Source organism: Sturnira hondurensis, unplaced genomic scaffold (genome assembly GCF_014824575.4).
Source record: "Sturnira hondurensis isolate 20B ecotype Veracruz unplaced genomic scaffold, ASM1482457v3 Scaffold0010857, whole genome shotgun sequence".
NCBI lineage: Eukaryota > Metazoa > Chordata > Mammalia > Chiroptera > Phyllostomidae > Sturnira > Sturnira hondurensis.
The window spans coordinates 304,742-330,620 of NW_028083488.1; the positions used below are offsets into that span (position 1 = coordinate 304,742).

The 25,879-nt window shown below is 41.0% G+C and overlaps 1 long non-coding RNA gene across 4 annotated transcripts; it reads right to left on the bottom strand.

The window, feature by feature from the left end:
• Positions 1-8,595: 8,595 nt before the first annotated feature.
• LOC118996149 (uncharacterized) lies at positions 8,596-25,862 on the bottom strand. 4 transcript variants are annotated; one of them, XR_005068433.1, is made up of 4 exons: positions 25,679-25,862; positions 19,919-20,063; positions 9,889-9,939; positions 8,596-8,774 (listed from the first exon to the last, which is right to left on the bottom strand). It is a non-coding gene; the product is annotated as an uncharacterized LOC118996149 (long non-coding RNA). The 4 variants fall into 4 exon arrangements; XR_005068432.1 differs by lacking the exons at positions 8,596-8,774; positions 9,889-9,939 and adding an exon at positions 18,400-18,619 and having other exon boundaries at positions 25,685-25,862; XR_005068431.1 differs by lacking the exons at positions 8,596-8,774; positions 9,889-9,939 and adding an exon at positions 18,400-18,619.
• Between the last annotated feature and the right edge of the window lie 17 nt (positions 25,863-25,879).

A 25,879-nucleotide genomic window follows, 5' to 3' on the forward strand; every position in this document is an offset into this window, starting at 1 on the left:
AAGTGTCACAGGGAAGGGTCTCTCCCTCTTGTTTTTATAACCTCACTGGGCCCTAGCACCAGGCTCTGGACATGGCACCATGAAACCCAGTTCACCAACCTTGGTAGACTGACTGGTAAGGGCTCTCTTTCAAGCTGGACAGAGTGAAAGCTTTGACACTATCAACAGAATACTTTGAGAAATGGAAGAAATTTCAAAATACTGCCTCTCGGGGGTTTGGGTTCAGAATGCTGCTTGCCTAGCACCTTTCTCCATTCTCCAATTTCTTCTTTTCATTTCAATACCTATTATTCAATACCTATCACTCTTTCCCATCTCCACACCTCACCTCCCATACTGTGCATTCCCTCCCCAGCTTGGTTTTGAGATATCTTCCCTCTCTAGTTCCCCACACTTCCTCCCTTATATAGAGCTACAACAAATATGTTCTATCTCAACAACCATGGAAGTCATAATATGGTGTTTAAATTTCCATTGTCCTTCCCAATACACACACACAGACACACACACCTCAAAATTTGGCCTAAATAGCTAATACCCAAGTCCAGGGCCCCTTAGATTTTAGGCCACTCATCTTTGCTCTCCCAACTACAAATAGTACAATACATTTCTAAAAATTTAGGCCATGAGCACCTCACTCTATTAGCCAGTTTTTTTCTTCTGTGTAAATAGCATTTTTCAGCCTGGGTAATATTTCCAAATAATTACCTCTAGATTTACTGTGATTGGATAAAAGGGAAAATAATTAGACCTATAGAAGCAGAAACGGCAATTGTATTCAACTTCCTCTTTCAGAGCTTTTTGCAAACAAATATATTTTGTGCTTGTATCTTCTGGATGGGGGGTGAGGGGATCAAAATGAGCAGTGGTGAATGGGAGATCTGAGAGACCTGAAATGGAAAGCAAAATGGAAAATCATTTTATTTACCCCCTTATTTTTCAATTACTTGGGAGATATTTAGTTTGCCTCTGGTTCTTCATTTCTAAAATGGGTCCAGCACAATCTTTCATGTAGGAATAATGTGGAAATGAATTTGAAAATACAGGTGACCTGGCTGGTGTAGCTCAGTGAATTGAGTGTGGGCCTGCGAACCACACGATCATGGTTCAATTCCCAGTCAGGGCACATGCCTGGGTTGCAGGCCAGTTCCCAGCAGGGGACTCACAAGAGGCAACCATACATTGATATTTCTCTCCTTCTCTCCTTCCCTTCCCCTCTAAAAGTAAATAAATAAAATCTTTTAAAAAAAGAAAAGAAAATACAGGTGAGATGAGCCAGGGAGTTTGGTAACAGGTTATGTAAATAACTTTGAGCAGAGAGCTAAGGCTGCCCCACTACAACAACTGAGGGTCAAAGAACAATTACAATTGCGAATTGCCTCTGTCCTACACACATACATCTCCACAAAATTTAGCAAAATCAAGGCTCAAAGCTCTCTGCTGGGCAGACTTAAGAGAGATTCTTTCCTATCTTTCCTAAGATGCCACTCTTTCTGAAGGCTGAGGGCATCAGAACATTGTGCCAGAGTGGAGCAAGAAGTAATTGTTTTTTTCTGCCAATGACTTTGTAACTGATTCTTCAGTTACAAAGTAAGATTCTTCAGTTTGAGCCCTTGAGAGAATACTAGCTTCATGTAAAAAAGCCATTCCCTATCCTATATCTGAAGCATGTGGCTCAACAGACCATCTATTTTTAAAATATTTTCTTTATTTATTTTTGAAAGAGAGTGGAAGGGAAGGAGAAACAGAGGGAGGGAAACATCAGTGTACCAGGGATACATTGATTGGTTGCCTCTCACACGGCCCTAACTGGGGACCTGGCCTGCAACCTAGGCATGTACCCTGACTGGGGAAAAAACTGGCAACCTTTTGAGTTGTAGACTGGTGCTCGATACACTGACCCACACCAGCCAGGGCAAGAGACCATTCATTTATTCAACTGATATCCACTGGTTGTTTATTAGATGCCAGATACTGTGCTAGGCACTGGGGACAGAGCAGTGAACAAGACCAATGTTCTTTCCCAAATTTTTACCATGAGCCCAGTAGAAGCAGGGAAAGAGATAGGATCTGTTATTGAATCTCTGGCCTGAGCTTGCCTTCCCCTGATGCCTGGTGTTAGGCTAGACCTTATAGTGATGTAATAATCATAGGGCACTGGGACCCACCAGATCATCTTATCTGTGAAGTTATTTTACAACGTGTTAACAAAGCTGCAGAGGTTCCATTATAAAGATCCTATAATGTTTTTCTAACTGCACAGCATGTATAAAAATCTACTTTATTCACATTTTATGTTTATCTATGTCACATTCATTCAATGTGCATATATCTTGTTCTGTTTCAGCATTGAAAGTCCCTAGTCTCAGGACACCTTCTTCATTCTTGGGAAAACCAAGAAGACAGTTGGCATCATCTCTTAAGGAGGCATTTCATTTCAGGTGATTTCTTATATAGCTGAAGGTTTTATGCTTATAAACATCAGTACTCTTAAAAAGTGTAACCATCTTTGAATGAAGTATTTCCAGGTTATAGCATATATTTATTTGTCTTCTGCTAATTTCCAAGCTGTGAGGCAATGTGTCTTTTAGAAGTAGACAGATTTAGGCATGTTTGAGTTGTATATAAACTGAGTTAATAGGATATGAGTAGCGACCTGAAGGGCTCTTATATGAGTAAAGCTCTCTCTATTAATCACTCAGAGGGTCTCTCTCTCTCCCCCCACTCTCTCTTCTTTAACTTTATATTTCTGTCCTTACTTCTTGGTTCTCAGCTGTGTTATAGCTACTTAAAGTTGTCAGCTGACAATTAGATAAATAAACTTTTCATAATTCTGCTATATTCCTTAGTACTTATATCAAATTTACTTCCACAATGTATGCTGCATAGATAAAAGGAATGTGTATTGGGTAACAAATGTTACCCTAGATCAAGAGTGTCAAACTCATTTTCACCAGGGTCCACATCAGCCTCATGGTTGCCTGCAAAGGGCCAAATGTAATTTCAACTCTTAACAGTTAAGGAGTAGTTACATTTATACAGTCCTAAAGTTATTTTGGCCCTGTGAAGGCTACCTCGAGGCTGGTGTGGCCCCAGTGAAAATGAGTTTGACACCCCTGCCCTAGATATACTGATCTGTATGTTGAAATAGCTGATTTGCAGAAAAACACAGGTATCTGCAATAGAGTAATTACCTTTACCCTAATCCAGATAATCCACGCTGTTATTTAAAACTTTTGGGACTTCCAGCCAAGATGGAGGCATAGGTGGAAACACTGTGCCTCCTTGCACAGCCAAGTTTAAAGACAACAAAGATTTAGTAAAAAAAAAAAGTGCAACCAAAACACACAGAAAACTGAACTGTACAAAAGTCCGACAACCGTGAACCATCAGCCAGACAGGTAAGAGGGACGGAGTCAGTGGCTGGCAGAGACAGGTCACACAGGAAAAAGTGGCCAGATCAACCCAGGTGCACAGGCGGCGGTTGGCAGATCCCAGGCATGGGGTGGCAACAGGGGATCCTGTGAGGGTGCAAGGTGGCTGGTTGACCGAGGTCACACATTCACACTCAGATAAACCAGGTAAAGGAGTGAGCAGTGAGAGAGACCACACAAACCAGGGCCCCAGCAATGGTAATTAAAACCTAAAAGCACCAATTGGAAAAACTTTCAGGGGGCAAGGTGTCGGGAGAGGCTCCCAGGCTCACAGAGAATTTGTTGGAGAGACCCACAGGGTTCTGGAGGATGCACAAGCCCACACACCCAGGAACCAGCATCAGAAGGGACCAATTTGCTTGCCACGAGCAGCAGAGGGGTCCAAAATCAGAGAGAGAGCAGAACAAATGCCATTGCCCGTCTCTGACCCTGCCCCCACATTCAGCATCACAACCCAGCAACTGGACTGCACCGCCCTAGTGAACACCTAAGGCTCCACCCCTCATACATAACAGGCGCAAACAAACCAAAACATTATGGCTCAAGAAGAACAGCTCAAAGCCCCAGAGTCAATAGATCTAACTGACCAAGAGATAGCTAACCTGTCTGATGCACAGTTCAAAATACTGGTGATCAGGATGCTCACAGAATTGGTCGATTTTAGTCACAAATTAGATGAACATATGAAGGCTAAATTAAGTGAAATGAAGGGAACCAGTAGTGATGGGAAGGAAACTGGGACTCAAACCAATGGAGTGGACCAGAAGGAAGAAATAAACAACCAAACAGAAAAGAAGAAATTCAAAAAAATGAGGAGAGGATTAGGAACCTCCAGCACATCTTGAAATGTTCCAACATCCGAATTATAGGAGTATCAGAAGGGGAAGAGGAAGAGCAACAAGTGGAAAATTTATTTGAACAAATAATAAAGGAGAACTTCCCCATTATGGCAAAGGAAATAGACTTCCAGGAAATCCAGGAAGCTCAGAGAGTCCCAAAGAAATTGGACCCAAGGAGGAACACACCAAGACACATCATAATTACACTAGCCAAGATTAAAATGAAGGAGAGAATCCTAGAAGCAGCAAGAGATAAGGGGAGAGTCACCTACAAAGGAGTACCCATCAGACTGTCAGCGGATTTCTCAAAAGAGACCTTAAGGGCAAGAAGGGGCTGGAAATAAGTCTTCCAAGTCATGAAATCCAAAAACCTACACCCAAGATTGCTCTATCCAGAAAAGCTTTCATTTAGAATGGAAGGGCAGATAAAGTGCTTCTCAGATAAGGTCAAGTTCAAGGAGTTCATCTTCACCAAGCCCTTATTATATGAAATGTTAAAAGGACTTATCTAAGAAAAAGAAGATAAAAAAGATGAACAGTGAAAGGACAGCAAACTCAGAGTTATTAACAACCACACTTAAAACAAAAGCAAACTAAGAGGACAGCTAGATCAGGAGCAGAACCATAGAGATGGAGATCACATGGAGGGTTAGCAACAGGGGAGTGGGAGGAGGAGAAGTGGGGAGAAGGTACAGAGACTAAGTAGCATAAATGGTAGGTAGAAAATAGACAGGGGGGAGGGCAAGAACAGTATGGGAAATATAGAATCTAAAGAACTTGTGACACATGGACATAAACAAAAGGGGGGAATGGTGGGGGAGGGGTGTGCAGGGTGGAGGGGGATGAAGGGGGAGAAATGGGACAACTATAATGGCATAATCAATAAAATATATTTAAATAAATAAATAAATGAAACGAAATTTTCAGCTTTGTGTCAAGAAAAAGAATTTTTAAGAAGATACCATGTACGTAGAGAATTAATTCTGGAGCTCTTGAAAGTCATTGAATTCTAGCTCATCAAGTCTAAAGACCTCAGCTGTGCCGTTCTAAAGGTTTCTTTGTTCTGTTTATTCTGTTTATTATCAGTCAGAGATAACTTGACATTTAAATGTTCCTCCCAGAATGGTTTGGCACTTCATTGGGTTTTGGATAGCTCTAAGTGATGTTTTGCATTTTAAAAAAGCAGCTTGGGGCTTATTTACAAATGGAAATGGATCGTAATATACCATACATATATAATATATAGCTTCTTAGCATACATGTATCTCATGAGTACTTTTGTAGCCATAAAAATGCATGCAAAAGGCACTTGTACCCAGACACGTTATCTACATAGCTTCACCTATGAGATGTTTGTGTGGCCTGGCCTCTATCCTTCTACCTTAGAACTATGACTTTGAATTCTGCCTTTTCTTCCATGTAATTCCAGAAGGAAGATATCATCCTAATGGAAAGTTCTGGCATTTATAGCCCCCAGCCACCATCCCCTCTTCTAAAGGCAGAGAGAAGCCATATGGGATCTCTATGTGGACCAAGCCAAGAGGATTAACACCATCTCTTGGTCTGTCTTCCCTTTCACTTTCCTCACTTTCAACATCTTCTACTGGATTGCCTATAAAGTGCTATGGTCAGAAGATACCCATCAGGTACTCTGAATAAGGTTGGGGTTAGAAAGTTCAGCTATTGGCTTCTTACTTCCTTTTGGGTGGGCTTCCCTCCTCCATTAGATTCCATTGGGAGATTAAATAGCTCCTTCCTGATCTCCCACTCAGAACTTCATCAGCTGATCCCAAAACTATGTGGGTGTACACTACATAACGCTAATAGTGGCTGCACAAGATGGTTTGTCTACCCTAATCCAGATTTTCTCCATGCTGTCTATCCCGTTTCTAATGAGAGTAAGGTTTGACTATGTTCCTGGGGCCAGGATGACCTTCTTCCCTTGCTGGAGACTGTCTGTTTTCCATTTCTCCAATGGAGACTATTCAGACCACTGCTACTAGATTCTGGCATTTGTCATCTTAATCTGCACCACCCTTCACCCTGCCACCTCCCACCTAGAGCCTGGCCTTTACAGTGTCCTCTGTTCCCCCTACCACAGGCTTAAATAAGGAGTCTTTCCCATCCACAGGTGCTGTCCTGTGTGACCCAGTCAGTTTCCTTGACTGTGGTAGGAAGGCAAGGTGACAAGTTCCCCATCTCTCAGCAAGGCTGAAATAGTCATGGGCTGCACTAGAGTGCAGCCATTGCTATACAACCCAACAGAGAGGTCTTTTAGGTCTTCTAAGATGCTCGACACTGTCAGAATGGGGTCAGGAATTTTGAACTCTCAGAAAGACCACCCTCTCAGACCAACCTGAACTTCCTAGTCTCAGAATGGGTTTTATTCCCTAATTAGCATGGTGATAGGGCATGTTTACCTGTTGGAGAATGTAAAAAGAAAAAAAATGCTTACTCTTCAAGGAACTTGATGATGCTAGAAAATATTCAAGAAAAGTGAAATCCAAGGTAGTAGGACCCAGGAGGAGAAGAATACAGAAACTATCATCAGAGAGTCTTTTGTTGGCTTTGGTTTCCTTTTCTCCAAAGTCTCTTTATTTCCAAGGATACTTCATTTGCAACTTTGCCCTTCACCTCCTTGTATCATGCAACCTTGTACAGGATAAAGTGGGCTTTTAAGCATCTGGGAAGAACTAGGCATACAGAGGACCTCTACTTGGACAAACATTCACCTCAGGGTAGTATTTATAGAAGTTAGAGAGCCATGAGTTGGAATTATTTAACCTTTCTTGTATTTTCTTTGTCTGTCTACAGTGAGGAGGGGTAGCAGTCATTTGAAGACACCAGAAATATCAGAATAGAGGCTGTAGAAGAGTCCATTTCAGGCCTGACATAGCACATGGACATGGGGAAGCAGGGGCCTGATACACTGAGTCCTTTGAAATGACCCAACTGTGAGGAACTGAAAAAGGGATGATTCAAGTGCAAGGCTAACAGCTGGAAGGCAGAGGTGATAAAATGATCTTTAAACATCTTGACCTTTTCCCTGGACTTAGAATAAATAACTGTTTAAGTCCAATTTCTCTCTCTCTCTCTCTCTCCACCCTCCCTTCTCCCTCCCTCCCTTCCCCCATCTCTGGATCCCTACCATTTCTTTCTCCCTTCCTCTCTTCCTCAAAACTGTTCCAAACTGAAAGTCAATAAATCTAGTGACCAGGGAAAATCCTATATTCAAACCAAGAACTCATCTTTTTCCTCCCTTTTTCCTATTGATCTTGTCTGCTCTTTCCTATTCACTGAGATACCTGTCTTGTTCATGTCTTGACTTTGAAAAGAACATTCTGGATTGACTAGGGTAGCTGGACCAGAAGTTAATCTTATTGATGTTATTAATTATGATTCTGGCACCAAGGAGATTCAAAACTAAAGGGCTGGCTTAAGGGAAGAGATTTAATTAAGGGGCAGAGAGTCCCTGTTTTCCAATTTCTGCGCAGGTAGTGCCAATCAATGAGAAGCCACAAGCAATACCCTTTTGAAAGAAGCAGAGAGTATCTCTTTGATACCCTCTGTGTCAGGGCTGGAGTGTCAGGCTGCTGCAGCCCGAAAGCGGGGGTAGTGGGGGATGGACTATGGAGATGAGCTTATTTCACAGAGCTCTACTTGTTATAGATCTTGTCCAGATGGGCCAACTGCACAAATCTGCCCTGTTGGAAGTCTCAAGAACAATGGCCTGGAGACAGCTACAGCACTGAGCAATAGGGCCTTCCCAACTGGGACTCATCTCTGGGCATCAGCTGGTGCTGGGAACCAAAGAAGCCAAAGTACCAGCCAACATAATAGTCCAAAGGAGTTCACAAAGCTACTCAGAGGCAATACCATGTGGAAGGTACTCTCCTTCCCTATCAGAGCACCCGAGTTTAGAAGGGAGACATATGGTGTCAGAGTCAGGTACAATTGGCTTTCATTTTCCTCACCTTTCCTATACATGTACTGGGGAGGGGAGGAACACTGGGTCCCACTGGAAATGTCTGTCACCTGTAAATCCATTTACTCATGAACTTCTTGAACTTGGCCCTTCTCACCACAGTGAGTTGGCATGAGGTGATATGAGACTCCCTTGGAAGTCACTTCCATTAACCTGATTCTTATAGTATTCATCCCTCCAGAGACCCACACTTATTTCTGTCTGAGTCACATATGAAGTGATTTTGAGCTTTAAAACCACATATTTTCTAATAGGAAAAGACTTCCTACAAAAATAAAGTGTTTTGAGTGTTTTATTGATTCATTATTAATATGTAATGCCAATTAAATATTTTATACATACATTTTTCCAGAGAAAGGGTTTTATTTATTCAGCTGTTGAGATTATCAGTGCCTCCATAATTTCTTCAGTTTGCTGTTCCTTGAAAAACCAGTGATTTGTCTTCCTCTCATCTCTCAATTCACTAGCAGGGTTTCTGGCTCCCCCAGAATTCATAGTCAAATTAAAGACAGTTTTCTGTGTGAAAGAAAAGTAGGAAATACAATTTATTTCTTTTACTTTCTACAATAAGCCTGTTTCCTCAGCTATCACCAAAGAACTGACACTCTTGTAGTTGAAATGTTAAGCTGACTCCTGAAGTTCTTTATCCTTTCCACGGAGCCATGTAAATATCTCAACTTTATCCAGAACATATCACTTCCTGGGAATCTTTATGTGTGTCTCCACTTGCCTCTCTCCATTTTCAATTTACTACTATCAGTGTTGTAATAATTATTATTATCTTATCATTTCTGGTTGTCAGAATCTTAAATTCAAATTCACTTTTCTGGTGTTAAAGTTCTTCCCAGGCTGCTCTGCTGATGAAAGACAAAACAGCTAAGCATGAGAACCAACAAGGGATTAGGAACCCAGGTAGTATAATTACTTGCTGCTGAGTGGAAGAAATGCAGACTCAGCCCTTTAAGAGCAGAGATTGCATCTTATACAACTTTTTAGTTCACACAATTCCTGATACATAGCATATGTATACGAAGAATAAAAGCATGACTTCTTGCATAGTTTATTATATACCATATTTCTATTCATTCTCTTTCCATTCACCCATTGATCACAGAAAAATGGACCTGGGGGGAAACTTATAACATCAGACAGCATGCACACACATGGGCATGCACACACATGCACAGGCTGGTCCTTGGGTATAACAGAACCAAAGTTACAAAGACATCAAAACCCAGTAAATTACATTGCTGAATAAATATGATAATGATCTGATTAAGCATTAATCATATTTCAAATATGAATACTAGTATCAAGTTATATTTCAAAAACCAATCACCAAATGAAAACTCTGGCAGTGACAAGAGAATAAAGTTGAGGGGTTTGGGGCAATACAATCACCTGCTTCTTCCCTGTTCCACATGCTGTTTCTGCTGGAGAGCCGGTCATCCCTGAAAGGATGGCAATTAGGCCATTCTTCCCAGCCTCACAGTCCTTCCTCCATTATACTTTGCACATAGTATAACATTTACAAGTCTACAAACTTGGACTGGTGACATCAAAACAGCATTTTAGAAAATTGTAGACCACAGGGAGGAAGGATAACTGAATCAGAGCCTTTCTCACTCACAGAATATTTTCTCCATAGAAGAATGAAGTGTGGCTGCAGTCATGAAGTCACCTGAAAAAGTCACATGAGAATTCAATTATTGTCTCCCCACTTGAGTACTCTGTTTTTCTCAGTCTCTGCTTTCACCATGTGGCTTTCTACAAATGCCCTGGCTGCATTATACTGGGTGGTGCATTAACAAGAAAATACATGCTCTCATTATCAACTCCCTAAAACAAGGGCAATTCTTACTATCATTTAAGTCCAGGGAATGCTTTGCCTTACAGTTGGACCTAAAAGAATACGCACATATTCTCTACTTTAATAGCTTCTATTCATGAAAATGTAGTGATTAAGAGGGTGGCTTCTGTACCAAATGGAGCCTGCATTTGCATTACAAATCTATCACCCACTGGATATGGGTTCTTGGACAAATGACTTTTACCTCCCTCAACCTCAGTTTCCTCCTCTAAAGGGGCATTTGAAGGCTCTGAAAGATCTACCACACAATAACTACTGTATTTTGCCATGTGTAATGTGCACGTTTTTGCCCAAATTTTTTAGGGAAAATATGAATGCACATTATACATAGGTAGCACTAATTCCATATCTACATAAATGTCTTCAACTCTTTTATTTATGCTTATACATTAAAAGTGTAACTCTAGAAAGCAATAATGACATCTGTAGGCAAAATAATACCCTTTGTAGTACAAAAACCAAGAATCTAAATATAAACAAATAAATAAATTGAAGTACAAAATTAAAATGAAAGATTTTTTTCCTGGAAGTTTGAGCCAAAAACATGGGTGCACATTATACACAGCAAAATACAGCATGTGACCTTGAGCAAATCATTGAACCTTTCTGTATTTATTTTTTCACATATGTTAAGTGAAGGTGATAGCAGTACCTACCTCATAAGATTGTTGTGGGAATGAAATGAGAATATGTAGGTAAAGTACTTAACTTAGTGCTTAGCACACAGTAAGTACTCAGATTGGCTATTACATGACCAGACCATATCATCATAGTCTCTCTTCTAGATCTGTCAAATTTCTTGCATGCGGGCCTGGTTGGAACTTCAAATTTCTGTTTTGTATGTATCATCTTGCTGAGTTCACACTTTTATATTTTCAGTATCTCCATTGCCAGTGACTGGATTCTACCTGCTGGTGTACAACATGCTTATAAACTATGTAACCATGACATATTGCTTAATCTCTCTCAGCCTCATTCTAGAGAGAGAGAGAGAGAGAGAGAGAAGAAGGAGGAGGAGGGGAAGGAGGAAGGAAGAAAGGAAGGAAAGAAAGAGGAAGAGGAAGAGGAGAGGAGAGGAGAGAAGAGAAGAGAAGAGAAGAGAAGAGAAGAGAAGAGAAGAGAAGAGAAGAGAAGAGAAGAGAAGAGAAGAGAAGAGAAGAGAAGAGAAGAGAAGAAAGCAGCAGTAGGAGCAGACAGGATTGGGAAGGAAAAGGGCAGGGAAAGAGGGAAAGTTTCTCTCATCCAAAATGAGAAATAAAAACCACCCTCCATTTGACCATAATCTCTCTAGCTATTGATTTATTGCTCTCCTTCCATTTATCACCAAGTTTCTTAAGAGATAATCTGCATCTTCATGACTACCATTTAACTCAACACAATGTAATCTATTCTCTGCTTCTCCCTAACTCCCTCCTGAAAATGCTTTTTCCCTGTTCCTCACAATGCCTTCTTAATTGCTTTATCAAGTCAACACTTTTCTGTCCTAATCTTTCATGATCTCCTTTAACATTTATCAGATCTGTCATACCTTTTCTAAAATTCTGTTCTCCCTTGTTTTTTATTCTCCAGTTTCTTCTCTTGCCTCTCTGGCTGCTCTGGCCATTGCTTCTTGGTACTCTTATTCTCCAGGATTTCATCTTTGGCTTTTGCCTTTCCTTGTGCACTTACTGTGTGTTGTGTTCTCAACTCTTCCCATGGCTGTGATATTATGATTCTCAAATTTTTACCGTCAGTTCAGATCCTCCACAGCTCTAGTCCTATTTTCCAGTTCTCTGTTAAACATTTCCACCTGGATATCCTACAAGTACTGTTAGGTAGGATAGATAGCAAACCAAGGCAGGGAGGAGGAGGGAGACACGTCTCATCCACTGACTCAGCAGTCCTGAGCTTGGTCCACAATCTTGCCAGGTGTCACAGCATCACAGGAAACACCATGGTAACACGGGAGGAGGGCAGTCCTTGAAATTCTATGTATCAGTCTCCACTATCACAGAAAGAAAGCCTTTGAAACTGTGCTTTTGCCCCAAGGCCTGAAAGGTGGAAAAGGGCCTACAGTACCCAAAGGAAGGAGCCCCTTAACACCTTTGGGTATCCACACCACACCCCCAAATTGGCACCACCTTTACCTGTCAATCAATATGTAATTTCCTCACCTCATCTCGCCAACTATATAAGCCCTCAGAACAAAGGACTCTCAGGCTTGGCACTCCTGGCTCTCTGGCCACCCAGCCTCAGGCCACATGCACACTTGCCACCCTGGCCCTTTGCCATCCTTACTTTTGCTGCCCTTAACTTACCCTGCTTTGCCCTGAACCTATGCCTTTCACCCCTCACCCTACCTTAACTAGGCCTGTTCTCTTCATCCTCTGAGAACGGATCACCAATAAACCCTGCTTGCACTTGCATGCTAGTGTACTTGCTAATCTGTAATTCTTTTATGCACTGGTGAGAAAAACTGAGTTACTGGGAGTTTCTCTGGTAACAGTACCTCAAACTCAGCATGTCTAGAGCCAAACAAGTACGAATCACCTTCTTCAAACCTCCTCCTCCTTCACTCACACCCTCTAATCTTGCCAATCTTGATGAGTAGCACTTCTACCTTCCCAGTCACCGAAGCCAGAAAACTGGGAGCCAGCCTTGACAACTCCTTCCACAGCCCTCAGATCAAATCAATCACCAAGTTCTATTGAGTCTACATTCAAATATTTTTGAAATCTGCCCCTCCTTCTCTATCCTCCCTGGTCTCATCTTGGTTCAGCTTTTGATTCAAGCTTCATTTCCTATCCTCCTTACTATTGTCAATTTGGCCTTTCTAAAGCATAATTGTATTTATGACACTTCCTTGCTTTTATTTTTGATACTTCATTGCTTTAGATCCTTTAATAGCTCCATATTGTCTTAGAAAAAAAGTCCACATTCCTTTAATTGACCTCCAAGACATTTTCTGCTCTGGCCCCTGCTAGTGGCTACAATTTCTTCTTTCATCACTCTCCTCAATGCATACTGCATTTGGTGATAATGATCTACCTACACATCCCTGAACCCAATAACTCATCCTGTCTAATGCTCTGTGACTTTCAACATGCTGTTCCCCAGCTTTTAAATGCCCTCTTCTGGTTGTTTCCACTCTACTCATCTGTCAAGACTCTAACCAGATATTACACTTTCTGTGAGTCTTTCTCAAACCCTTACACCCCAATAACCAGATAAATTTGAGTTCTCCAGTCATGTCCTGTACATAGCTCTGCATGTGTACTTGTAAGATTATATAGTGTTCTTTCGTATCTTTCCCTAACATACAAACATGAGTCAAGGTCAAGGATAATATATTTACCTTTGAATTCCCCATATCAAGTTCATAGCACGAAATGAATTAGTGTTTGCCAGATAATTTTTTAATTGATGAGTACTGTAGTTCTTCAAAAAATTTAACCACCCAATTACAGCATTAGTTCTCACCAACTATATTTACTTTGCAAGAGTTGTGTTATGAGAGACTATAATATGAAGGTAACAAGCACCCTTATAATCTTTTCCTTTTCAAAGCACTTAAGTGATATGTCACGTTCAAAGCAAATCTTAGAAGTAAAATAACAATGTATCCATGCAGGGGATGAGTCAATGAGGCTCAGATGAGCCAAGTGACATACCCAAGTCTCACATTGAGTTAGTGACAATGGCAAAACCAAAACCCAAGTTTCCTGTTTCTCAGTTCAATGCCAAATCTACTGGGCAAGGGATTTTCAAAGTCAGCTTCAATGAGTCCTAGAACAGGCAGCTACCTCCAACACACACACACACACACACACACACACACACACACACACAATATATATATATACTTTCCTGGTAGAATAATTCTACTTTAAGCTGATTTGTTTACTTCACCATAATATTTTGCCCGAGGTGGGGATGGAACAAAGGGAGAGTTTATTGCTGCTTTACAATTTTGAAGAAATACTGCATCATCTGCAACTTTCAGAGGTACTCCATTTACTAGGTCAACAAATATTACAACTATATCATTTGGGTAATACTATAGAAAGACCTTGTTTTTTTGAGAATAGGCCAAAATGAAGTGCTATCATGATAAAGGAATCTGAAGTTCCTCTTCAAATTATCAACCTACATAAGTCTTCAATCCTATCAGCATCCCTCTTCTTATTGTTACTAACAATGCCTTGCTGACTTTTCAGTCCACAATTTAACACTAATCCTTAACTTCTTAAGGCAGTGAGAATCATTGGCATAAATCCCTGACATCACAAGGCCAAGACTTCTTGGGAGCTTTGGTCAGGGCAGAACATTTACTATCTTGACTGTACAGAGAAACAAACAATTGGCTCTTTTAGAAAACTAATCTCTCATGGGATTCCCATAAGGCAACTGTGTCAATGGTTCACAATCACAATCACAATTACAGTTCTGAAACCTGGCTCAACAGAGCTGGAAGGGCCTTCCCAGATACTTTAGTCTATTATGCTCATCAGACAATATGTGGAAACTGGGGACAAAGTTGGGTCAACCCCAGGCCCTAGGTGTAACTCCCTTATTTTTGCAACTTAGTTGAAGCTGTGAAGGGAAAGAATAACATAGAAAGTGAAAAACCATCCACAGTGTCTCATAATATTAGCTACAAAGGCTCACTCCTGAGACATCGTATTGTGGCAGATTCAAGGCTGTAGATGAGAAAACTGCTCCTGTGATGATCATTTAGTCCCCAAACTTTGCCATGTTAATCTGTTGGCTGATACCCATATTAGATGTGCACAGTCCCCATAAAACACGATAGCTCAAATCTTGGCAACAGTTATATTACAGTTATGAAATGCTCATGTCAAACTCTAAATTCAAATTCTCCAGAGTTCCTTTGTGAATTTATTTGTGAATCCCTTAGACTTATACTTCTTTTAGCCCTTCCCTAAGAGAAACATAAGCTGTTATCACAGTTTGATTGGCTTAAGCTTCAGGTTGTTCCTTTAAGGAAGGACATAATGTGGCTTCTCATTAACACATTATTATCAATATACTCCACTGATTTGGGAGTTAACCCTTCCTGTCCCATCTCTCAGGATTTCAAACCCCAGGTAAATGAACCCTCTTAACCCAAAGCTGCCTAACAGAGTAGAACAATTAATCATAAAAATTAATCTCATTCTTGTTTATCTACTATTAGGTAATCTTTCTTCCTAATATCCTGGTGGTGGATTCATGTTCAAGGTAAAGGATTCAGGGGAGAGAGGGGGTCAAAACTAATGAATATACCTTCAAAGTGTTACTGGTACCATGTTTGATGTTATCCCTCAACCAAGAGATAACCAGCTAGGACTGCAGTACCCATTTCTTCCCTTTACCCTTCCTTGGGGAGGGGGAGGAGGAGGGGGAGTGTTGTCTCTCTGATATCTTCAGTTGCTATCTTCCTAATCATCTGGAATCTGAATCTAAGATGAAAAGAAACCATCCCCTGGCATTAATGTCTACCCAAGGATGAGGGTGGGTGCTCTCTGATTATCTTTGATGGGTTTCTTGGAGCCACATTTTTATTTCAACCTCCCCTCAGGGGGCAGGATAGCTCCTCAAATTTACTGGAAAATCTAATTCCTTTTAGATTTAGATTACACTCCTGTCATTCCTGGAGCTCCTCCATTCTGCTTCGCTCAGGTGTGAACCTTGGAGGCCAATTTACCTTATTAGGCCCAGGCTCATAAGGTTAAGGAATGGCTACTGCCTGAGCACCCTTCCAATCTCCATTCTGCCAGTTAGCCTCCTCATGGAAGAGTAAAAGTCTAGTGGATTGGCACAAGCATCCATGCTCTGAGTCTCACTGAGTTCCCAGTTTTACAAAGAACCTACTCCTGAGATTTAGATCATTTGCAGGCTCTTAGAGCCTTGCAAAGTCTCCCCAATTAAGTCCATATAAGGCAAAGCCTTTCACCAAAAATGTGAAGCCATCAAGTGAATGATTAATAAGAGAGGCTCCTTCAATTGTGAACTCCATTAAGGCAGGAAAAAAAGATCTTCATCTGTAGATAGGAGCACATTTGAAACGCGGGAGATGGGCAATAAATGCCTGCTGAATGAACAACTGCACATGTAGAAATAAGTGCATTTGGACATACTGTCATATCTGTCTGATTACAAAAATCAATGAGTTTTTTTTGGGGGGCGGTAGTAGCGAGAGGAATAGATAAGGAGAGAACGTGAGTCTATATGATAACTGGAAAGCTAGGATTTGAGATAAGCTGAGGTTGGAGTTCTCTGTGTTATGACTGAGTTGTTTTTGTTTTTTCAAAAGTCAGTATTGTCTAATGATTTCTTCATCCCATAATCAAAAACTTTTAAAGGTTTCTCTTTGCCCACAGATGTAAAAACAATCTCTTCAGGCTGGTTTACACCTATCCATATTTCCTTATCTCACATACCAAAATATGTCAGGTACTATACTAAATACAAGGGCAACACAGTGAAGAGCAAACACAGCTGCTGCCTCATAGGGCTTATATTCTTATGAGGAAGACAAATTTAGACTAAGTTGTTGGAAAATAGTAATTAAATGGAGAAAATGTGGAAGTATTGTGAAAATATATGAGGGGGACTTGACTTAGTTGTGGTAGAAGTTGGGAGAGGAGATGTTATGCAAGGGTTCCCTGAAACAGACACATTTAAGATGTGACCTGAGCCCTGGCTGGTTTGGCTCAGTGGATTGAGCACAGGCCTGTGGACCAAATAACCACGGTTCGATTCCCAGTCAGGGCGCATGTCTAGGTTGCAGACCAGTTCCCAGCAGGGGACCCATGAGAAGCAACCATACATTGATATAAAAAAAAAAAGATGTGACCTGAACAAAAATCAAGAGGAAGGTAAGCGGGAAGGATATAAAGGGAAGCAAAAAAAAAAAAAAGAATGAAGGGGTTAGGGATAAGAGAGTTTTAAAGAGGGAAGTGGTGTAACAGATTTGCATTTTGCCAAGAACATTCTTAGTACAGTGTGGAAAATAAATTGTAGGGAGACAAGAGCAGGTCATTAGGTGAAAGGATGAAGGTTTGAAAGAGGGAAAGTAATAGGTACTAGGGGAACATGGTAGTAAGCGAGGGTAATGAGTCAAGTGATGGCTGGGTCAGCCACAGTGAGAAGTTTGAGGGTGTGAGAAGCTGAAGAGAGTCTCTGGCACTGTAACCTGCTTTAGCCAAAGCAGTTCTCACTTTCACTAATGCTTTAGTGACAACCTGGAATGCTGAATTCCTTTAACTCCTAACCAAATCATGTCTACCTTTTTAAGGCCCTCTGAAATCCTGCCTTTTCTGATCAGACCCAGATATGGTTTATCTTGTTTTTAGATTCCTAATTCATATTTGTAATTTAGCATTTAAAGATACACTATTTAGTGTTGTTACTTAACTGGACACATATACCCAAACACCTTACAAGCTCCTTGAATTTATGAACTGTCTTCATTTACTTTGGCATCACTAAGGTACCCAGCACAGTGACAGGCATTGATCAGTAAGTAAGGTACGCATTGAATAAACGAATGAATGAGGCACTAGAGTCCCAGCAGGCCTCCTTTAGTAATTCATGATAACCTGTGAAGATGACAAGGAAAGCGGGCGCTTTCCCTAAAAGATTCTGCTTCTTGCATCTAAAGTCCTAAGACTTGAAGTCAATAGCTCCTTCTCACTGGTCACTGCTTCTCACTCCCTTACAATCCTGCATCCCTCCCACCACCACCACCACCACCACCACCTTCTATTGTTTCTTCTATCTTCTGGTTGTCAGCTCAGATGAAAAAATGGTCTATCTGTCCTCAGAGACTTACACCAGCCTGGACTGCTCCACAGTGCCATGAAGGGCCAGGACTTTTGTTTACAGCTGGGACCATGGTGAGGTGGTAAGCACAGCTGACAGCCTCACTCTGGAGCAAACATCAATCTTCCTCTGTCCTCTCAGCCAAGTTTCACAGACCGGCTCTGTTGAAAGCTGGCTATACCCCTCTGGGTCTCACTGACATCCTACCCACAACTCTGGCCTGGGAGCTGCTGGGTGAATCTCAGCTTTGTACCTTTTAGGAACCGTTCTGGTTCACTTCTCTATCCCCAGTTTCCGACCATGTTACCTCAACCTCAGGGCCCTGCAAGAACATGTCCTCCTAGTTCCCCACACCCTCAGCAATTCCCCACCTCTCCAACCATATCTTCTCACTCTCAGCAGTGTATCAACACCCCAATTTGCTCATTCAAACAGTAAAAACATCACAGAAAATAATTAAATGACAGTTTTCAGTGTGTACTTTATGGAGGACTGTGGCGTGTGTGCGTGTGTGTGTGTGTGTGTGTGTGTGTAATCTTTGCCTTAAAATTTTAAAACCTACAAATCAGATGGGTTCTGAGGCCTCCAAAGAATATCTTTTGAGATCCCAAGTGAGGGCCTCTTTCCCACATTCTGTTTCTTAGTTTCCTCCTTCCTCAGAAGCTCTGCTCCCTCTAGCACTCACCTGCAGTGAGAATGAAGTCCTGTTACACTACTAACTTCTTCTTGTCCCCAGGTTTCCTTTGCCTGTTTCTCTGCCTGCTGTCTTACACAGTTTTCACCAATTCACTGAGGCCTGTTTCCATGGTTTTCAACCTCCCCCAACTCCTAAGGAATATGATATACCTCTTTCACTATCAGTGGCTCACTACAGTGTGGAAGAAAAGGGGCTGCATATTGACCTCACAAGCTCAGGGGAGGCCAGTATGGTGTCCTTAAAACCTCAGAGACAGAACGCAACCATTTAGCATGGTCTGAAATTAAAAACTTTCTAACTAAAAGCAGTTCATGATGGGTAGTCATGTCCTAGGGCAGTATTTTTCCCTAACAAAGGTCTTTAGCTTAATTGAGCCTGTTTGTTGTCTTTTTGCATCTAGGATAACATACCTGCAAAGGCGATAACAAAGTGATTTCCCTTTTTCTAGATCCCTCACAAGCACAGGCATCTGAGGCCACAAATAACCTCATAGTTATTGTTATGTTAATTGTAGACCTATGTAAAGCAGCATGTGTCTACCATTTTACTTTTATCCAGCCCCATAGATGACCCCCTCCCTTGGCTTTCTCCTACCTTCCTAATCTATCATCAACAAGTTTCATATAAGCCCCTTACACCTTGCTCCTTTGATTGTAATGTATCAAATAAAGTGCAAAACTACCATTTTCTGGAGCAGTTTCTCAACTTGTTGAGATTTTGCTTCCCAGCACTTGTCATTAGTTTGGCTCAAATAAACACAAAAATTCTCTACAGGTTTGAATGTTTCTTATGTTGAAAACAGCAAGGCTTCCACAGGGGGTCTGGTGAAGGGGACTACAAGCTGGAGGCAATTCCCCTTCTAAGAGACCTTATCAGAATTTTGGGCACAGAGGCTTTTTCAATCTAAAACACCTCCCTTCTCAGATTTTCCATGGTATATTCCTAATAAAGAGGTGTGCATTCCACCTAACCTCTTGGTTAACAAGTGTTCTTCTAAAGAGAAACACATGTGCATTCTACTCCCCAGGAATGATGAAACACTTTTAAATATTTTTGTCTTTTCTAAATATTTTATTATGGAAACCTTAAAAAATACACAAAATAGGAAGAACTCTCCATGTACTTATCATTAAGCTTTAACAATTTAGATTAAAGATACAGTACTTTAAGTACTCCTGACTTGTCCTCTTGAATAATTACAGTTAAAATCTTCAAAAAATAAAGCTTTTATCATTTCCAGTAAAATAGGGACTTTGGGTGCAGGCTATACAAGCTTAAAAAAATTACCTGTGGAGAACTGTCTTAAGGCATCCTCTTAGGCAATGTTCGGATTACAGGAGTCAGCACAGACTGGTAGAAATCAGTCCTCATTTCTGTTGCTTGATGTGTAGCACGGGCAATTTGACATGATCATTCCAAGTGAAGTCTGTGACTGACAAAATCACAAATTTTGGTAAATTTAATGCTAAACTACTGACTCAGGAAGGGGAAACCAAGGGATTATGCACAAGTCTGGCATCCCAAGGTCACCCAAGGACAACATTCATTAGATTAAGGTTCCCAGTGATTTGAAGTAACCTATTTGAAGCTGGGTCAGTTGGAGAAGGGTGAGAAGGGGGTTGATTACATGTGGAGAAAGGAGCTAGAAGAGAATAGATACCCCTTTTCACATGAGTATTTCCATCTTTTCCCCTATGAAATCCTTATGGAATGAGGCAGGTATAAATGGAGATTAAAACACTGTTATTAAATAAATAGCATTTTGCTTACCCTTGAAATGTTAGGATTTTTTAACTTTTAAAATAAGCAAATATTCTTTAAAAAATCATCCAACAAGTTAGTCAGAACCAAATGAAAAAATATCAAATTGACATTATAATGGAGCAGTTTTATCTAATACCTAGAAGCCATGTAAGGACACTAATGCCCCTCTCCATCCTCCAGAACAGACTGACTACTGCTTACCAGACCTAGGAAGACTCTCTTAGCCACAAGATAAGCAAGGCCAGCAGATACTATTGGGCAGGTCATGTTGCACCCTGTACAAGTTTACCCAATGGAGAGGGAACAACTGAAGGCTGAAATTCATTCTTCACCTTTCCTGATGAAGCTCTAAGATCCCTGAGAAACAAAAGGATTCTTCTCATTGTTCCATTTGAGTGGACACTTATTTGCAAATTGTCTTCCCCCAAGTGGCACATGTTTCTTGTCAGCACAAAGGCATTGTATGAGTAAATGGTGGCCTTGAAAATTAACAGAGAGACCTTGGAGCCATTGGGTACTCTGTGAAGGCTGGAGCCATTAAGTCTTTGACTAGCTTTGGGCCTTGAAGCCAAAGTAACATTGACCTTAGCAATCTTTCCCTTCCACTTGAAACATTGTAAAGACAGCGGTTTGGCTGTAATTTCCAAAAGAACGGCAACTCCCATTTTCTGAGGACCCACTTAGAGTCAGGAATGTGCTGAAACTTTAGCCCACTAGTAAGTGGAAGGGACAGAAGAGTATTCACATGTGTGAGGGTAGCGTGGCATAATGGGAAAAACATGGGCTTTGGAGGCTGAGTAAAATCAGAATCTTTGTTCTGACATTTACCAGCTAGCAACTTGGAGTATTGAACTCCTCTGGGTTTCAGAGGATTCACTAAGACAATAGACATAAAGAGCTGAGCACAGTGTTGCCTGGCATATGGAATGCATTCAGTTTTTATGTCTCTTTCTGCTACTACCCTGACTCCAAAGTTAATTCACATTATTAACACCCTTGGCCTTGTCACCTCACTCAGTAAAGCATAAGGATGAGTCTACTAAATAGAATATGGGATCAAAAGTCAGATGTGGGTCTCAGTGTGGGTCCTAATGCCAGACACATCCCCTTTTACAGTATGTTGAGTAAGTTTCATCTCCTAACCCCCTCAATAATAAAACAAGAGAACACACTTAGCTCTGATGATGAAAGGAAAGAACAGGAAATCACTTTTCTTGGGCACTTGCCATTAATATGCACGATGCTTTGGACCTTTTCTATAGCTTACATATTTAAATCAGCACTGTCCCTTAGAATTTTCTGTAATCGTAGGAGTGAGTGTTCCGTATCTATCAGTATCTAATACAGTATTGTTGGGGAAGGGAAGAATTACCCAGTTTTACCCTTCTTTAGTTCTCAGAGCTGTACCAATAATAAAATAAAATAATAAAATTGACATGAGACTAGATTAACAAGAGAAAAAAAACAATCCAATACATGCACTTGAGAGAATCACATTATGATGCTCAGATCATAAAATGATGCTAAAAAAACAATCAAAGTAGTCACCTTTATACTTTTTAGATAAAAAATCAATACATTTGTGAACAATTGACAGGACAAAGTTAGTGCTCATTAGAAAGGAATGTAAGCACGGTTTGGGCTTAGGTAGTAAATTAATAAAACCTTTACAAGGTTTGTTTATATAGGCTTTTTTGACTCTGGATTTTACAACTCTGTGATAACTTTGTCTCTTACTCCTCAGGTGGAGGGCACCTATCAAGTGGAGATTTATTTCCTGCTTTTAGAGAGACAGAGAGCTCCTCCCACTTCTGCTGCTTCTCAAGTGATTTTAATTCTTCATAATCAATGTCATTGTGGGATATCTTGGGAGGCCTGCCTTGGCCCCCAACAATACTAATACTAGCCATAAGTAGCTGCTGAGCCCTTGAAATGTGGTTAGTGCAACTGAGGAACTGAATTTTTCATTTTAATTAATTCAAATTTAATTAAGCACATTTCTAGTGGCTACCATATTGAATACTGCAGCTCTGAGACTATAAAGGAAGAAAAATTATTCTCACTTAATATACAGTGACTAAGGCTTAGGAAACATAAAAATAACTTGCTGAAAGTCACATAAATAGTAAGCTACTAAACCAGATTCAAAACCAAGCAGTAGAAAGTTTAGCAGGGTAGTATTGTCAGGTATATCAGGAATTATCCGGGCTCCAGTACAAGTTATATGACCAAAAAGAAATAATTATAGCTCCTAGAATCCATTTTCATCATGTACAAAATGATAATTGTCACCTAATTTACAAGCCCACTGTTGGGATTAATGGGTGTGCAGCCATATAGAATGTGGCCTGTAACAAACAGGTTTCCAAAAACAGTATTTCATCATCACTCTAAATATCCCCACACACATAGAAGAGGTTCAGACATAAACTAAAAAAATAACTGCAGGATAGAAAGAGCAATATAGAATGGAGATGAGGGAGGGAATGAAACCATCAAAATATTTCCATTTATTTAGTTTGCTTACCTGCCCTCTTCTTGACACTCTAGTCAACACTAGCCAAATCAGGGAACAAGCTATCTGCAATATATTTTGAGGCCCAGAATGATAAGCTACTATTGCTGAACAACAGAGTACTGTCAAGGACTTGCACTCTAGATGCAGGTACAATTCATATCCTGGTGTCCATACCTGTATGTATGCACTGAGAAAATAGACACCTCTACACATTACTTTTTAATCTGTATAAACAGGGCTGACAATATGCAGGATGTCTCAAGAAAGCATACACAAAGCCTGTCCAGAAAAAGTCTAGCCATATAAAGAGAATGGTTTGTGCAACATCGATGTAACCTGGCAGCCAAGGAGAGTGGACTGGAATGTGCCTACATGAACAATGACAGCTTCACTGTACGAATCACTAGGGGCCAGAGATGCTGTTGAGTGAGCCTAAGTACTGTGTGACCACCACATTCAAAATGAGTGAGTGAGTAGAGCAATGAATCTGCATCAAATTTTGCATTGTGCTTGAACATTCCTCTGCAGGAACTACTTGGATGATTCAGAAGGCCACAGCTATGGGCAACTGGTGATTGGAAGCTTCATCATGAAAATGTGCCTGCTCATGTGTTAACATGCCATGGAGTTTTTTGGCAAAACATCAAATCACCCAGGTGACTCAGTACCCCCACAGCCCAGATTTTGCGCCCCATGACTTCTAGCTTTTCCCCAAACTAAAATCACCTTTGAAAGGGAAGAGATTTCAGACCATTGATGGGATTCAGGAAAATACAATGGGGCAGCTGACAGTGATTGGGAGAACTGTGTGAGGTCGCAAGGTGCCTACTTTGAAGGAGACTGAGGCATCATTGTCCTATGTACAGTGTTTCTTGTATCTTCTATCTTCTTCAGTAAATGTCTGTATTTTTCATAGAACATGGCTGGACACATTCTGGACAAACCTCATACATCTTTTACTTTGCTTTAAATTCGGTTGCACCCTCTAGTGGAGTAAAAAAGACAAGCATTGCATGTCTGCCCTTCAAAGCAGTGGTTCTAACCCCAGTGTGCATTAGAATCATCAGAACAGTTTGTTATAGCATGACCAAACCTTACCCCTAGAATTTCTTTTGAGGTAGGGCCTAAGAATCTGAATCTGACAACTTCCTGAAAATGGATAGTGATGCTAATGAGGTGTCTAAAAACACACTTTAAGTATCACTAATCTAATTCCCATGCCCCTCCCCAGTGTTTATACACACGCACACGCAAGCATTTATAACTGATATTTAATTTTATTAGTACCTATCTAATAAGGATTTTGTGAGCAACAACAAAATGATACAGCACCTAAAATGTATAAAGCATGCAAAAAACTAAGGGTCACAGAACATAAATCACTTGCCCAGGATGTCAGAGCTTATAAGTGGTGCAAAGGCATTTAAAATCCAGTACCCAATTCCAAAGACACAATAAAGTTTAGCAATATCACTACAGAAAATAGGGTGTAAACACATATATCTAATAAAAATTTTAAGAGGAAAAACATCAGTTTTCAATACTAGGGTCCAAATTCTTATCTGCTTTTAGGGATCAGTCATCTGTATTTTCCATTTTTTTGTTGGGGGGTGGTGGTGAGCATTTGAAAAGCTGCACAGAAAGGGTTAAGATTTTCATTAGCATCAGTGCCCGGGGTCATTCATCAATCCTGACCACACCACCACCACCACTCCCCAACCAAAAAAAGGAAGAAAGAAGAGGGGTGGAGGCAGGGTTCTTTTTTTAAGAAGAAACCAGGACAAACATTTGGATCTAGGGCATAGTCCCCTGATGCCTGGTACAACTATTTATAGTTAATTTTATTTTCACTAGCAATGAAAGATTATATATATATATATATATATATATATATAGAGAGAGAGAGAGAGAGAGAGAGAGAGAGAGAGACAGAGAGAGAGAGACAGAGAGAGAGAGACAGACAGACAGACAGACAGACATTGGAGAATTTGGCAAATAAAAGAGGGGAGAAAAATCCCATCATTCCAGGGACCAAACAGCCAATCCTTTGCTGGGATTTGGCGGCATCTGGTGGCTGATTTAAGAGGTATAAACCTCACTCAGAACTTTCTGGAAAATTGACTGAGTGCGTAGTTGTCTGAAGGGCACTGTGCTTGAAGATGAGGACAAAAAAGTAGGATAGCTTTAGCCCCACAGGAATTCGGAGACTACAGTTGAGTGGAAGGCTGTCATATAGATATTCTGAGCACAGAATTCTGTTTGTGCCAGAATTGCTCACAACTTTGCAGGAAGGCCAAGGGGGTGGGGGAGCAGAGTAGAAAGGAAGGGGAAGAAAGATAGTAGGGAACAGGAAAGAAGTTGTTCCTTGAATAGCTAATATGTGAATGCGAGGGTTTGGCTCTTAACCATCAGAAGGCTATGGCTTAGTACAGCATTGTGGCATGGGGAAGAACGTGGGAAGAAACTGTATTCTCGAAGTCTAAAATTAAATTAGTAGGGGAGACGGAAATACTTCTACTAAAGGTCCATTATTTCTGGAATGATCACCTTGGCTTATTTTCCTTCCCATTAGAACAACTACTAAACATAAAAGCACAGAACACTCCCCATAGAGCGCGCGCGCACACACCCACCGCCTCCAGTGCCAGAGGGCTAGCGCGCGCCCGGGCGCATACCTCCCAACCCCAAGGCCACGCAAGCTCGCATGCGCACACCCTCACTGGCCCCACCTCCACGTGCCCAGAGCACCCGGCACCCCCAATCACACACACATCAAAACTCCTACTCCGACTTTATTTTCCTCCAAGAGTTGCGCAAGTGGTTCAAGGGTCTGGCCTCAGATACGACCTCCCGCTTCCCAACTCTCGAGAAACTTAGCTCATTTCCGCCCACCCTGTTTCTGTAGGCCACGTAGACACTTCCTTTCCCAGTGCGGGGTTGGGGGGAACCCATAATGCCTCCTTGCA